This window comes from Dermochelys coriacea, chromosome 9, assembly GCF_009764565.3.
Source record: "Dermochelys coriacea isolate rDerCor1 chromosome 9, rDerCor1.pri.v4, whole genome shotgun sequence".
In the NCBI taxonomy this organism is placed as follows: domain Eukaryota; kingdom Metazoa; phylum Chordata; order Testudines; family Dermochelyidae; genus Dermochelys; species Dermochelys coriacea.
Genome location: NC_050076.1, coordinates 56664455 through 56679427, shown reverse-complemented (window position 1 = coordinate 56679427; position 14973 = coordinate 56664455). Strand labels below are relative to the sequence as shown.

At 43.1% G+C, this 14973-nt stretch overlaps 1 protein-coding gene across 10 annotated transcripts in view; it reads right to left on the bottom strand.

The window, feature by feature from the left end:
- LOC119861508 (high density lipoprotein binding protein) overlaps positions 1–14973 on the bottom strand; it is a 152578-nt gene that overhangs the window by 125466 nt on the left and 12139 nt on the right. For 2 of the 10 annotated variants that reach the window (XM_038416727.2, XM_043491600.1), the window contains exon 1: positions 114–380. The exons of 7 other annotated variants lie outside the window; for them this stretch is intronic. The gene's annotated coding sequence lies outside the window, so the exon portion shown is untranslated. Of the gene's footprint in view, positions 1–113; positions 381–14973 lie in introns of those variants that run through there. One more of the 10 variants, XM_043491594.1, reaches the window with a different exon arrangement.

Here is a 14973-nt window from a genome sequence, read left to right as displayed (position 1 = left end):
TTGGTGCCGTGGGCCCGGCCCGGCGCCTCGCCTGCAGCGGGTGAGGGGTGATGGGGCTGGGGGTGCCCCGAGTCGCGGCCGCGGCCCCAGCCCCAACCCGGCATGTAACTTACTCCGGCCGGTGCCCTGCTAGCTCTCTCTGCTGGAGAAGCCCCGAAACGCTCCTGGGAAAGCTGCGAGGCACCTTCCCCGGTTGCTATATAGGGCGGGCGGCTGCCAATCCCAGCCACGCACGTCAGAGCCATGCCCCTTCCTTTCCAGGGCAGGCCTGGCCCTGCAACCGCAGCGCCGCCGGCAGGGCGCTGCCCCGGTCGGTCCAGAGGGGCGCCTGGGCCTCAGGGGGAAGGAAGAGCTGGTCCCCGCTGCCGGATCTTGGCTTCCAGCCCCGCCCCCCCTTGACAGAGGCGGTAGGTCCTCAGCTGCCCTGAAGATCAGCATGATAAGCTTCCTCTGCCTTCCTTCCCATCTACAAAGTAGGAGGAGGTGAGCTCAGCGGGTGTGACCCCCAATTAGCTGGGAGCCAGGAGTGTCCCTCCCCCAGAATTCCACTTCCCCACATTCTGACAGTCCAGTCAAACGTCAGGGTTGACCTGTCGTTTTGGAAAGTACAGGTACATCATCTACAGGGAAAAAGTCACTTTGATTTCTGGACCACTGTCCACGTGGGGAGTTACAGTTCTAGAGCTGTACTGGTAAATTATACCACTATAGTTCTGCTGCTTTCCCTGTTTAGCCAAGCCCTTAGTGTTAATTCACTAATGTGTGGAGAGTGTTTTGAAAAGCAAAGACCCAAAGTGCTAATATAAGATCTAAGTACTATTTTAGTACCTATGTTTCCTATGGCTCACCTTTTACATATAGCACTTTACACAACGTCATCTTTTGCTGCTTTGAACACTCTCACCCTACACTCTAAATAGCTAGCCTCTACTCAGTCACATCTTTCTTTAAAGCATACTTCTGTAAAATGTCTGAACATTAATCTAAACAAGGATATAAAAATACATTTGTTTGGTACAGAGATTCAACCTTCAGCAGGTTGATTTTAAAGTTTTTTCTATCTTGGGGTTTTGTCCTGCTGCCCCTCATTGTAGTATCTGAAGGTTTTGCATGTAAAATAGATTAGCAATAGCAAAAATCCCAACCGTAGGACTAGGTGTGGTACCTGAATGGTTGCAGTGCTCTACTACAATCTTGGAAGTTACAGGTTTGAGTCTTGTCTCATCTTACACTGAAAGGTCACTTCCAGTTCATCCAGCTACAAAATGGGTACCTGAGCCATTGGGTTAGGGCAGTCAAAGGTAGCCAGCTGTAACACTAGCTTGTGTATGGGTGGCTATGAAACTAAGGTATCTTAACTTCGAGAGACAAAGGGGGTGGAGGATGAGATAATATCTTTTATTGGACCAAATTCTGTTGGTGAAAGAGACAAACTTTCAACCTACATCAAGCTCTTCTTCAGGTCTGCCTTAACGATGGCAGCATAGAGCCATTGGCACAGAGAGATTTTGAAGTTTCTGGCAGACTTCATTAAGTTATTGGCTCTTCTTCTTTATCAGGTATAGAAAGTGCTATGGGGTAGCGGGCTTTTTGGAGGAGGGAGTGGTAATCTGAAACACTGTCTGAAATGTATAGTCTGTTTAACAGGCTGTAAAATCCTCAGGGAAAGAACTCAGTTGTTCCCTACTTTTATATAGTGACATGCATATAGACAGTATTTAATTAAGTAGACTGAAAAGACCCATTAGGGCAGTGGTTCTCAAACTTTTGTACTGGTGACCCCTTTCACATAGCAAGCCTCTGAGTGTGACCCCCCCACCCCATTATAAATTAAACACTTTTTTGTATATTTAACACCATTATAAATGCTGGAGACAAAGCAGGGTTTGGGGTGGAAGGTGACAGCTTGAGACCCCCTGAGGGGTCCCGATCCCCAGTTTGAGAACCCCTGCACTAGGGCATCTAGTCCATCTGGAAGCTAAAAGCAATAAACTTTTATATGCGTCAGCACACAGTATATATCCACTGGTCCTCCCACGAGCACATTTTCACTTCTACTGTTGTATGTGGCAGAGGCAAGGTCATTGCAGCTGGCCTGACACAGCACAAGTCCCAGGCAAAACAGAGAAACCCTCCTCACAGTTTCAGATTCAGTTATAGTTTAAGGTGCAACCAAAAATCAAACATATGTAAAATCTTTGGCCCTATTCCCTTCATGCAACTAAACAGCATCTAAACACCACAATAATATTAAACAAGGCAGTTCTAGTGTCTCCCTGGCCTGATTTCCAGGAAGCTGGACCAACATCTGCAACTTTTTAGGCTCCTAGCTTCCACTGATTTAAATGAGAGTTATGAGCCTAAATACCTTTGAGCATCAGAGCCTTATTTCCATCCATTTTCTCTGTGAAGAGACAAGCCCTTTTTAAGGCTCTGAGTGCAACTAGCTTCAGCTACACCCAATTAGCTCTTGTGCAGGTAGGAAGCCTAGCGTTGCCCAGGTTACCCTCAGCGCAGAGAGGCACTGCCAGATGAAATCCCAGTCTGGAAACCCCTACTGGGATTTATCTTCCTTTCCCCAAATCTCCATCTCATTGTCTGGCTCGGTAGGGCATTCCTTAGGGACATACTGCATCATATCAGTGATGGGGGTCCACATACACCTATCACATTGTAGTTAGCCACATGAAGTTATAGGCTCTCAGACATTACAGGTTTGTGGATCTCCTTCCAACATCCCCTCAACAACTGTATCCTTTGGGAATCCTCAGGTAGCTTGGCTTTTTTACCATATGGCTCCAATTACAGAACAGCAACACACAGCATGTGCCACCAGGCTTTGTGGCAGAGGAGGTTCTGAAGGGCCTATCACTGCCTCCACTTCTGGAGTGGAGATTTCTGTTGGGGGGGAAAACCTGTCACAGGCTGTTCTCCTCAGAAGTATAAAAGCTTCCATAGAGGGAGACAGCCTGTCATCACCCATTCCTCACACACACACACCCAAGTGGTGTAGAGATTTCCTGTGGGAGGATAAAGAGAAAAAGCTTCAGGGATGCTCTGAGGCCTGTCGTGACCTGGTTCCCTGTCCTCCCACTGCAACAACACTAGTGGGAGCAACCTGTCATGGTCACTTCCCTTCCCTCCACAGAGTTCTTGAAGGGTTGTTTAGAGTCTGCTCTTCTTACCATTCCCTGTCAGGGTGACCTCATATTGAAAACAGGCCATCTGTCATGAAGACATGTATAGGGTGAGTTTGTTAAGGCCCAGCAAGGAGAGCTAAGGCATCAGGGGAGAAGAGGGTGCTCGGCTCATCATGACAAGCAATGCCCAACCGCTCCTTTTCCTGGTACTCTGTGGATTTGGCTGTTTAAAGAGAGGGAGACTGGCTTGAGGACTAGTGAGAAGAAGAGCCGACAACTAGGCATCATGGGAAAAGATGTTAACGTGACAAGTGGAGCAGTCCTTGATAAGTACATATGCTCCAGCAAACTATCATCAGTTTCCCTGGCTCAGCTGCAGGCAGTGCCTGCATACGGCCAGTCTGAAGGAATGCACAGAAACTGGCACAAAACAATGATGTTAAACCCTCAGGGACACTGGGTCAGGCCCTGAAAACAGGACATGTCATGACATTCTGAGGATGGAGAACAGGGGAAAAAGAAGCCTCTTTGAGCCCTGCTCTCCTCAGGAACAGAGATTTCTAGGAAGGGAAAAACTTGTGGCCTCTCAACTTCTGGTGCAAAGATTCTGGTCTTTCATGGCACATTCACCCTTGGACAACCTGGGATTTTGTTGTGGAGGGCAACAAAAATGATTAGGTGGCTGGCGCACATGACTTATGAGGAGAGACTGAGGGAACTGGGATTATTTAGTCTGCAGAAGAGGAGAATGAGGCGGGATTTGATAGCTGCTTTCAACTATCTGAAAGGGGGTTCCAAAGAGGATGGATCTAGGCTGTTCTCAGTGGTAGCAGATGACAGAACAAGGAGTAATGGTCTCAACTTGCAGTGGAGGAGGTTTAGGTTGGATATTAGGAAAAACTTGTTCACTAGGAGGGTGATGAAGCACTGGAATGGGTTACCTAGGGATGTGGTGGAATCTCCTTCCTTTGAGGTTTTTAAGGTCAGGCTTGAGAAAGCCCTGGCTGGGATGGTTTAGTTGGGGATTGGTTCTGCTTTGAGCAGGTGGTTGGACTAGATGAGTTCCTGAGGTCCTTTCCAACCCTGATATTCTATGATCTTTCCAGGGGCTTTTCAATCATTTTCTGGTGTTGCAAGGGATGCATACTCTGTTTTGCAGCCAGGGACTGCAGGTCTTGTTTTGAACTCAACCCAAATGTGCTAAAAAAAAAAAGTGGTGAATATGAATGTATGATTCATTATATCTTAAGATTTGTAAAATGTAACGAGTAAGCACACATCTTGTGCTCTGGGTGCTTATCCCACACACTGAAATCAAAAAATAATGCAAGAGAACTGTCCAGAAATAGATCTACCTCAGTTGCATTAGAGAAGAGAAAAAAAAGATGGGCTTTGCAGCATGCTCAAAAGGTTAACAAATTTAGACTCTATAGCACAGATTCTCAAAGATATTTAGGCTCCTAACTTCAATTGATTTCAATGGATTTTAGGCTCCTAAATACCTTTGAGGATCTGGCCCAGCAGACCAAGGAGGGAAGTGAGTTCCAAAACAGAGGACTAGTCATAAAGAGCACCTTGCAAGTTCCCTCTCGTTTATATTGAAGGAGTTCCAGCTTTACCAGCTCTGCTGATCTCGATTTTGGCAGTACTAAGACTGCATTAGAAAGTACTTGTTTATTTCTTTTAGGCAGACTACTGTTTTAAAAGAAGGTGGAAGGAAAACTCAGAATGAAGGCCTTACACAAGTCAGAGCATATGGAAACTCTCCCATAAGCAAAGCAAGTTACTCCATGGAGCCAATAATTTGGCATGTTTTCATGGTATACACTCAGATATAAATATTGTTTATCACTGGAAGAAAACCTTTGATAAGGTTGTAATAATGAAGATTGCCATATGGGGGGGGAAGAGAAAAAAGAGAGATAAAAAAGTAGTTTGCTGTAAAAAGTGACTCAGAGTGGCATAACAGCATTCTATGCTTCCTATGTCAATGACTTCCAGACCAAATTTGCATCATTTACAACTGGAAAGGAAAGAAGTTCTCACTGGAGATCTGGAAATGAAGCTCTGTTCCTTCTGATTCATACATCATCATCAGTAATAAAGATTCCATTGGCCAAATTCTGCCATAGGTTACACCTACGCAACCCCACTGTCTTCAGTTGTCAACTATCTACGCTTGAGTGAAGGGGCCGGTTTGTATCCCTAAATGGTGCTCCTGTTGAAAAGAAAAGCATCCATACCTAGTATGAATGAATAGCCTAATTCTAACCAAGTAGCTTTATAAAGAAGTTCCCTTGCCATAGTAAGAAAGCTGACCAAAGAGTCTGAGATCAGGATGAATTTGTGAGACTGTTTAACCTGACTGGGCTTCTCTGTCAGAAGTCTGTTTAATGATTACTTTACTTTCTGGGCATATTGACACTAAAATGATGTATATATCAGCCTATAAGCAATGCAGTGTACTTCTTATAGTATCACTGAATGCTCCACAGAAAAGGCCAAGCAAAATAAGTTTGAAAAATGAAAATAACATATTGGTTTGGAAAGAGTTCTAAAGTGAGCAGGATAGATAAGAGCAACCCCCACCTGCAGAAAGAGAAACTGCAGCAGGTTGGGGAGTAGGTGGTCATGATTTACCTATGGTAAAGTGAGAGGAAGCATTGTGTAGTGGTGTGACTAAGTGGGAGATTTTCTTAGAGCTCTGCATTAATACGGTGTGTGCCTCTTTCCCCTATGTATAATAACAGGTTTCAGAGTAGCAGCCGTATTCGCAAAAAAGAAAAGGAGTACTTGTGGCACCTTAAAGACTAACGAATTAAATAAATTTGTTAGTCTCTAAGGTGCCACAAGTACTCCTTTTCTTTTTTTCCCCCTATGTGTTTGTTTAACGAGGTGGTGGGAGAGGGTGTTCGTTGTTGCAGAGGGCCAGGTGTGACTACACACAGCAGTCTGGACCCTGGACAACAGCCAGGATACTGTGGAATTTAGTAACCAGTGACCTAGAGTCCCACCCCATCTTGAGAGCTGGCCAGTTCTGGCCAGTAGGAGGACAAAGGGCTGAGGAGAGAGGGCCCCGATGATCTGACCAGGTGGTTCTGGCCAGTGGGAACAAAGGATGGAAGAGAGGGCCCAGATGATCTGTTTGCCCAGGACTGAAGACAAAGGATGGAGGAGGGGCTGTTGGGAAGGTGATATATATAGGATCGTCGGCTGGAAGGACATGGCTTCTGGACTGGGACAAAGGGTAGGCTGAGCCACGTGGATGCTGGACAGACCCAGATGGACAGTGCTGGGACTTCCAGGCTTGAGGGCCCTGAGAACTTTTTGTGCTGTGTCCACATGTACAGTAAACCCTTCTGTTTTACGCTGGCAATCTAGAGATTGGGGTTGCATTGCTCCCTCTGAATGTGGAGGTCGTGGGGGTCCAAAGCAAATAGACTCCCTGAGGAGACTCATGGAGACAGAGTGTGCTGAAGGCTCAGAGAGGTGAGGTTCCAGGAGGCGGTGGAGCTCAGGGCTTAACCCCCAAGAGAGAAAGTGACTCCCAACAAGTGCTGTCACACACTGAAGGGGGTTCCTCCCAGGGAACGTACAGAGCTGAGAGTGCATGGGTCCCATGAGACCATGACAAGTGGTTAATGCAGAAGGCAAAGTCAGGAAACATGAACTCCATTTCCAATGCTGCCATGTCTTGCTGTGTTGGCTTGGGAAAGGCTCAACTTCTGTGTCTCAGTTTCACCAGCTATAAAAAGGAGAAGACAAGGATTATCTACCTCACAGATTGTGATTTAATTACAGATTGTACAGCACTGTTCTTTGGATGGAAGATACCATAGAAGAACAGTTATTGTATGTGGCTAGAGAGAGAGAGAGAAAGTGGAGAGCTTGCAAAACCAAGCCCATTCTAAATGGATTTACAAAGCAAGAGAAAGCAGCAGGCGCTGTGTGTGAGATAGTCCTGCCATTTAATGCAAGAGAGCAATCTGGCTGCTGTTTTGTATTAACTTGGTTTTAGACTCTAAGGATTTGGGAAGACCAAAGCAGAAACTGCTATAGTTAAAATGGGGGTGTAATTAAATGCAAGTAAGGATTTCAGCACAGGGATGACTCTCAAGTAGCGTTTTCTAGCAATATTCCAGAGCTGTTAATAGGCAGACTTATGAATCAGGGAGATATGGAAAAAGATTGCCATGCCTAAGGAAAACTCCAGGATTCTGGTCTGTATTAAGGGGAAATGTTTGTCAAACATAAGGGACAAAGAAAGGAAGCATTCGTTTGTGGAAAGTTATATTGCTTCACTTTAAGTTAAGAGCTGATTGAGTCAAGAATGGGAGAAGAAGCTTTCAGAAAATGAGTCACATGAAATCTAGATTTAAATTTCAACTGGGTAGAAGTAATGGCATAGGGTAGCAGGAGGGGGAAGAAAGTCACAGAAATTCAAGAAAATTGAAGTTTATGCTATTCAAAACTTCCCACTATTTTTGCTGATTTCAGCAGATTACATTTTTCCTTTTAATAAATACTGTTTTAGCTGTTCATCTTGCAAAGAGACCCTTCGTAATGGAGCTGCGGTATTGTTCTTCTTTCTGTTAAGCCAATACTGCAGAAAAACCGTCTCCAGACAATAATTAGCAGAAAGGTGTTTCAAAGCGTAGATGGCAGCTTGCATTTTTAAGCAACAGTTCCCCAAGAAATGAGTATTGGGCTGATATCACAGAACAAAACATGGTCTTTCTGCTCAACATCCATCACTTATTTTCACTTTCTCAGTTTCTGGGATAGTTTATTCATTAAGAATATAAGAGCGGCCATACTGGGTCAGACCAAAGGTCCATCTAGCCCAGTATCCTGTCTTTCGACAGTGGCCGATGCCAAGTGCCCCAGAGGGAATGAACAGAATAGGCAATCAAGTGATACTTCCAAATGGGATTTGTATCTCATCCTGCATTGGCTGGTAGACTGATGTTCCTTGTCCATTCAACCTTGCAGTGTTTCTTGTTTCCCGATTTCCCCTCCTCTAGCAATTGTAATTTAGAATGAACATGTGGTTTGTTTTTGTATGCTGTTGCCAGAAGGTGCGGTAAATATCATGTAGCATGAGAATACTAGGGTCTCACAGCCTGTACCGTTTCTTCTGAAGGCTATCTTCTAGCACAGATCTGGGGAGTGAAAAACAGGGTCCATATCTTAGCTTGGGGTCTCCCAATGTGCTGCCTGATGCACATAATGTACAAGCACCCCTTGCTGATGCTTTACAGAGCAGATTTAGCTAAAAGGACCAGTTTACAGCATTTTTAAAAGACCATAACACTCCCTCCCCCACTGACTTGATTTAGGTAAGTAATTACGAGCAACCACTGCAATAAACTGTGAAAGAGTAAAGAAAAATGCCAAGAGATTACAGAAAAACCATCGCAGATGGACAAGGAGAAGGGAGCAAGGACAAAGAGTTAACTCCACAGTGGAAGGAACAGTAGAAAGCTTCCCACTACAAAGGAGTGATTAGAGAGGTATTGAGGATTTAAATATGGAAATTGTGATTAGAGAGAGGCAAAGAGTCTTGTAGCACCTTATAGACTAACAGACGTATTGGAGCATAAGCTTTCAAGGGTGAATGCTCTCTTCGTCAGATGCATGTAGTGGAAATTTCCAGAGACAGGAATAAATATGCAAGCAAGAATCAGGCTAGGGATAACGAGGTTAGTTCAATCAGGGAGGATGAGGCCCTCTTCTAGCAGTTGTCACAGGACTCTTTGCGCTTTTACAGATCCAGACTAACACAGCTACCCTTCTGATACTGTGATTAGAGAGAGAGATTTTTATTTAGAGAGTATGATGCTGGGTACTATGGAAAAATCGAATGTGGTTCCTTCTACTCCTTAAAACACTAATAATATTTAGAGCTGTCAAGCAATTAAAAAAATTAATCACAATTAATTGCGCAATTAAATTAATCGCAATTAATCGTGCTGTTAAACAATAGAATACCATTTATTTTAAATATTTTTGAAGGTTTACTACATTTTCAAATATTAATTTCAATTACAACACAGAATACAAAGTGTACAGCTCCCTTTATATTTATTTTTTATTAGAAATATTTGCACTGTAAAAAACAAAAAAAAAATATTTTTCAATTCACCTCATACAAGTACTGCAGTGCAATCTCTTTACCATGAAAGTTGAACTTACAAATGTAGCATTATGTACAAAAAACCTGCATTCAAAAATAAAACAATATAAAATTTTAGAGCCTACTGCTCCACTCAGTCCTACTTCTTGGTCAGCCCATTACTCAGACAAATAAGGCTGGTTACAATTTGCAGGAGATAATGCTACCTGCTTCTTGTTTACAGTGTCACCCGAAAGTGAGAACAGGCGTTCACATGGCATTGTTGTAGCTGGCGTTGGAAGATATTTACATGCCAGATGCACTACAGATTCATATGTCCCTTCATGGTTCAACCACCATTCCAGAGGACATGCTTATATGCTGATGATGGGTTCTGCTTGATAACAATCCAAAGCAGTGCAGACTAACGCATATTCATGTTCATCATTTGAGTCAGATACCATCATTTGAGTCAGCAGAAGGTTGATTTTCTTTTTTTGTGTTTCAGGTTCTGTAGTTTCCACATCAGAGTGTTGCTCTTTTAAGACTTCTAAAAGCACGCTCCACATCTTGTCCCTCTCAGATTTTGGACGGCACTTCAGAGTCTTAAACCTTGGGTCAAGTGCTGTAGCTATTTTTAGAAATCTCACATCGGTACTTCTTTGCGTTTTGTCAAATCTGCTGTGAAAGTGTTCTTAAAACGAACATGTGCTGGGTCATCATCCGAGACTGTTATGACATGAAATATATGCAGAATGTGGGTAAAACGGAGCAGGAGACATACAATTCTCCCCCCAAGGAATACAGTCACAAATTTAATTGACGCATTATTTTTTTAACGAGCATCCTCAGCATGGAAGCATATCCTCTGAAATGGTGGCTGAAGCATGGAAGGGGCATATGAATGTTTAGCATATCTGGCATGTAAACACCTTGCAACACCAGCTACAAAAGTGTCATGTGAACAGCTGTTCTCACTTTCAGGTGACATTGTTGTGATACTCTGAGCCTTGGGGGGATGCCCCACACCCCCATGTTCATCTTTATAAAATGATTGTGTGGTATCCAATGCAAAGTTTGTCATGCTGGGTGTCTTCGGAAGACTCATAATGCACCTAGCATGGCTATTATAGTGATGTTATAGTAATTGTTACAGTAATGTTATAGTAAGGTTATAATTTCATGTATATAGTTCTGAGACTAAAAATGTATCCTCGTGGCTTAAAGCAAGCCCATGCAAAAACTCTACAAGAATAAAGAGACAGTTCACACCTTGTCAGGGCATGGATGGGGCAAACCCAGTCCAGCCTCACAGGAAGAATGGACACTGGCTTAGGCAGCAACAAAAATAATCTGTTAGAGCCTTGAGGGAGTCACCCCCTTCCTTTGGGCAGTTTGGGACTGCAATGAGGTAATGCTCACCTGACTCTGAAGGGGAGGAGCGGGGCAAAGCCAAGAGAAAAGAAAGGACATGATAAAAGGGAAAGACATTTTGCTATGCTCTCTCTCTTCCACCTGCATCTACAGACACCACCACCACCAAGCAACTGAAATGCTGATCAAAGGGGAGAGCTGACTGAAAAGCCAGCCTGTGGTGAGAAGCATCTAAGTTTGTAAGGACACTGGAAGTGTTAAGATCAGCTTAGAATGCATTTTGCTTTTATTTCATTTGACTAAATCTGATTTGTTATGATTTGACTTAATCACTTAAATCTACCTTTATAGTTAATAAATCTGTTTGTTTATTCTACCTGAAGCAGTGCATTTGGTTTGCAGTGTGTCAGAGGCTCCCCTTGGGAGAACAAGCCTGGTACATATCAATTTCTTTGTTAAATTGATGAAATTATATAAACTTGCAGTGACCAGCAGGCATAACTGAACACTGCAAGATGGAGGTTCCCAGGGTTGTGTCTGGGACCAGAGATATTGGCTAGTGTCATTTGCTTGCAAGTAGCTGGGAGCAGCTTACATGCCAGAGGCTGTGCATGAACAGCCCAGGAGTGGGGGTCCTCACAGCAGAGTGGGGTAAGGCTGGCTCCCAGAATCAAGGATTGGAGGAGGCCTAGCAGATCACTGGTCCAGATAACACCAGAGGGGAATGTGACAATTGTAAATAAGAAGCAGGCAGCAGTATCTCCCGTCAATGTAAACAAACTTGTTTGTCTTAGCAATTGGCAGAATAAGACATAGGACTGAGTGGACTTGTAGGCTCTAAAGTTTTATACTGTTTTGTTTTTGAGTGCAGTTATGTAATCAAAAAAAATACCTGCATTTGTAAATTACACTTTCACAATAAAGAGATTGCACTTCAGTACTTGTATGAGGTGAACTGAAAAATACTGTCTTTTGTTTATCAATTTTACTGTGCATATATTTTTAATAAAAAATAATAATATAAAGTGAGCACTATGCACTTTGTATTCTGTGTTATAATTGAAATCAATATTGAATATGTAGAAAAATATCAACAAATATTTAATACATTTCAATTGGTATTCTATTGTTATAAGTGCAATTAATCACAATTAATTTTTTGAGTTAATCATGTGAGTCAACTGTGATTAATTGACAACCTTAATAATATTGTATCCAGTTTTGCCACTTCTTCAGATTTTGTTGCAAGTCTCAAAAATATTTGATGTTTTTCTTAAAGCTCCAGCTCCTGGAGTCATGTGATTACATGAGAACCTCAGCTGCTTTTGTTGTTAAGTTTCTGGCTGTCTTGGTTATAGAGAAAAGCTTGAAAGTATGAACTGTAAAAGCTCAAAAATCAGAAGGCAAATATAAGCACAATGTTGTCCTGCTCCATAAATAGGGCTCCTTGGTGCAATAGTAATACAAATAATAATAAACAACCTCCTGGATGTGGTGTTCTGTCCCATTCACCGAGACACAAACAGCGAGAGAGAGAAAAATGAGTTTGCTCTACAGCCTTAGCTAACAAGCAGTTGGCTTTTAGTTCATACAGTAAGCTCCAGAGGTCCCAGGTTCGATCCCGACGACTGGGGTCTGTCGACATTACACATGCACAAAAGGGCTCACTATAGCCACAGACAAACACTAATTCCTAATCTCTAATAATCCAAAAAAGGGTTTCTTCATGTGTTAGATGCAGTTATATAATGGTACAGGGTGAATAAAAATCAATGATTTAAAAAAAAATTTTTTAAATGTAAATGGGATTTTTTTTGATAAAATGCTTTTTGAGCAATAAACCTATCTAAAGATAAAGATACATTGTAGCTCAAAGATATCTCATCATGGAATAGGGATTATAAATTCTAATTCTATAGTATGAGACAATATATTCATGGAATGTTTAAGAAAAGTTTTGTAAATGAGTTCCAATAGGGACCCAATCTTATGGAGTACCACAGGCTTCTGTATAGATTTAGGTTAATCTTTCTATCTACCCAATGGGACTCAGTGCTCATTCTACAAGATACCATCAGAGATGCTTAGTTTTGCTTTTGAAGAAAAAAATCCAGAATACAAAATGTTGTTGTTTTAGTTAAATAAAACAATTTAAATGTCTGTCTGGTGATGTTCTCCTCCTAATACAGCACAGCAAGAAAATCCTCCAAATATTAGTGATTAACCTGTTGAATTGGAAATAGTTCACCTCCCAATGACTTCATAAATATCTGCTTCAATTACCTTTGGGAAATGAAATAACCAAACATTCATTTTCTGATAAAGCTGAAAAATTAATACCTTGCTAGATACATAGCTACTATGTAACAGCAGAATTTAGCTCGTGTGCAAACAAGCCTAATTTCTGTAAATTTTTGCATTTACTGATATTAAGTGCTTAAAGATGTGGACATGTGGTATACATAGTGCTTCTGTGTATGTATGCTTCATTCTGACAACCACCTGCAACACTTATAACATTCTTCCCTCTAAGGGAGAGCTGAGCATCACTGGAAAACAAGTCCAGACATTGGACTTCTTACAAGAGAGTGCAAAAATCTGGCCCTATTTCCACTTTTCACGCACAGATAACAAATCTGTTTTATTTTACAGTACTCCAGCAGCACCTTTATCAAGAGATGTCCTCTCCACATTACCACAATATGAAATAATCAAGTAGGTGGATTTACAGAAGGGGGGAGGGATAGCTCAGTGGTTTGAGCATTGGCCTGCTAAACCAGGGTTGTGAGTTCAATCCTTACAGGGACCATTTAGGGATCATGGGGCAAAAATTGGGGATTGGTCCTGCTTTGAGCAGGGGATTAGACTAGATGACCTCCTGGGGTCCCTTCCAACCCTGATATTCTATGATTCTAAGTTTGATTTCTTTCAGCTACTGAACTGGTAGCCAAAATCTCTACCACCCCCCAGAACACTCTCTCCCCTGAAATTAACCCATAAACATCTTTTCCTTGGATTTCTTCCAGTGTTTCCTATTTTTGGAGATCTCCCAGCATCTTTCTCTTTCTACATTCAGTAACCCTCTAAGCTGGACATGGCTCCTTTCATGAGCCTTTGCTGTTGAATAGAGTGACAAATGACATGCTTCCACCAGGGGCAAAGCACACTGCGTCAGCAATATAATCTGTGTCTATGTATGCAGAGCACGAGACCAAGGTCAGCCCTACATGCTGCTGCTATTAAAACACAAGATCCAGTGTTTCTCCAGTGTTTCTCAAATGTGGCCACCATGGCCGCATGTGGCCACTAGAGGCTTTTCTCACAGCCACAGCCTCCTGGGGGGTGACTGGAGGGGGGAGAACAGTGGCCCCTCCTCCAGGGTCACCACAAGTGGTTGGGTTCTGTCCCCATCTGGAGCCAGAAACACTGGAGGAGCAGGCAGCTGGTGTGAGTTCCCCATCTTCCTGGGGGCAGTAAGGCTCGGGCTTTCGGCTTCAGCTCTGGGGTGGTGGGCGGCAAGCTCCAACTGTGGGCATAGGTTCCAACTCCATGGGTGCTCCGGGGCTGGAGCACTCATGGGGAAAAATTGCCCCACTCCCTCACTCCAGCTCACCTCCGCCTCCTTCCCCGAGTGCGCCTTCCCTGCTTCTCCTCCCAGCACTTGCCACCATGAAACAGCTGTTTTGCGGCATAACAACCTGTGGGAGGGAGGGGGGAGAAGCAGGAACATGGCACGCTAAGGGGAGGAGGCGGGGAAGAGGCGGGACCAGGGCAGGGAGTTGGAGAAGGAGTCCAATAGGGACAGGGAGGGGGCAGAGTTGGGGCCCCTGCTGCCTCCTCCGGCTCCCGTCCATTGCCCCGGCCCCGCTGCCTCCCTATCCACCTCCCAATCTGGGGCTTAATTTGTCCCCCAGCTTGCTGGGGCTGAGTAATTCTGCTGTGAAAAAGTGATATTTGTATGTTTGTTAATATCACTTTTCACTGCCTCCCAGTTAGCTAGCAAGTCTGATTCTGTGAAAAATACTATTAACAAACATATAAATATCACTTTTCACAGCCGCAGGCTTACTAGCTAGCAAGTCTAAAAAAAAAAAAAAATACCAAAAAAGCAAAAGAAAACAAACACAAGACAAGAACATGCAAAGCTTCTTATTTTTTGTTTCTATTCTGTTTAGGTCCAGTAAAAAATAGAAACAACTGTATTTTATTGTTATTATTGAGTTTGCAAAAAAAATAACACCACAACACAATTACAATGATTTGGACATGTATATGTGCATATTTATTTGTTTTTCCCCTAAAGTATTTTAGGAAAAATTGTCAGAACAGCCACCAGCAAGAGTT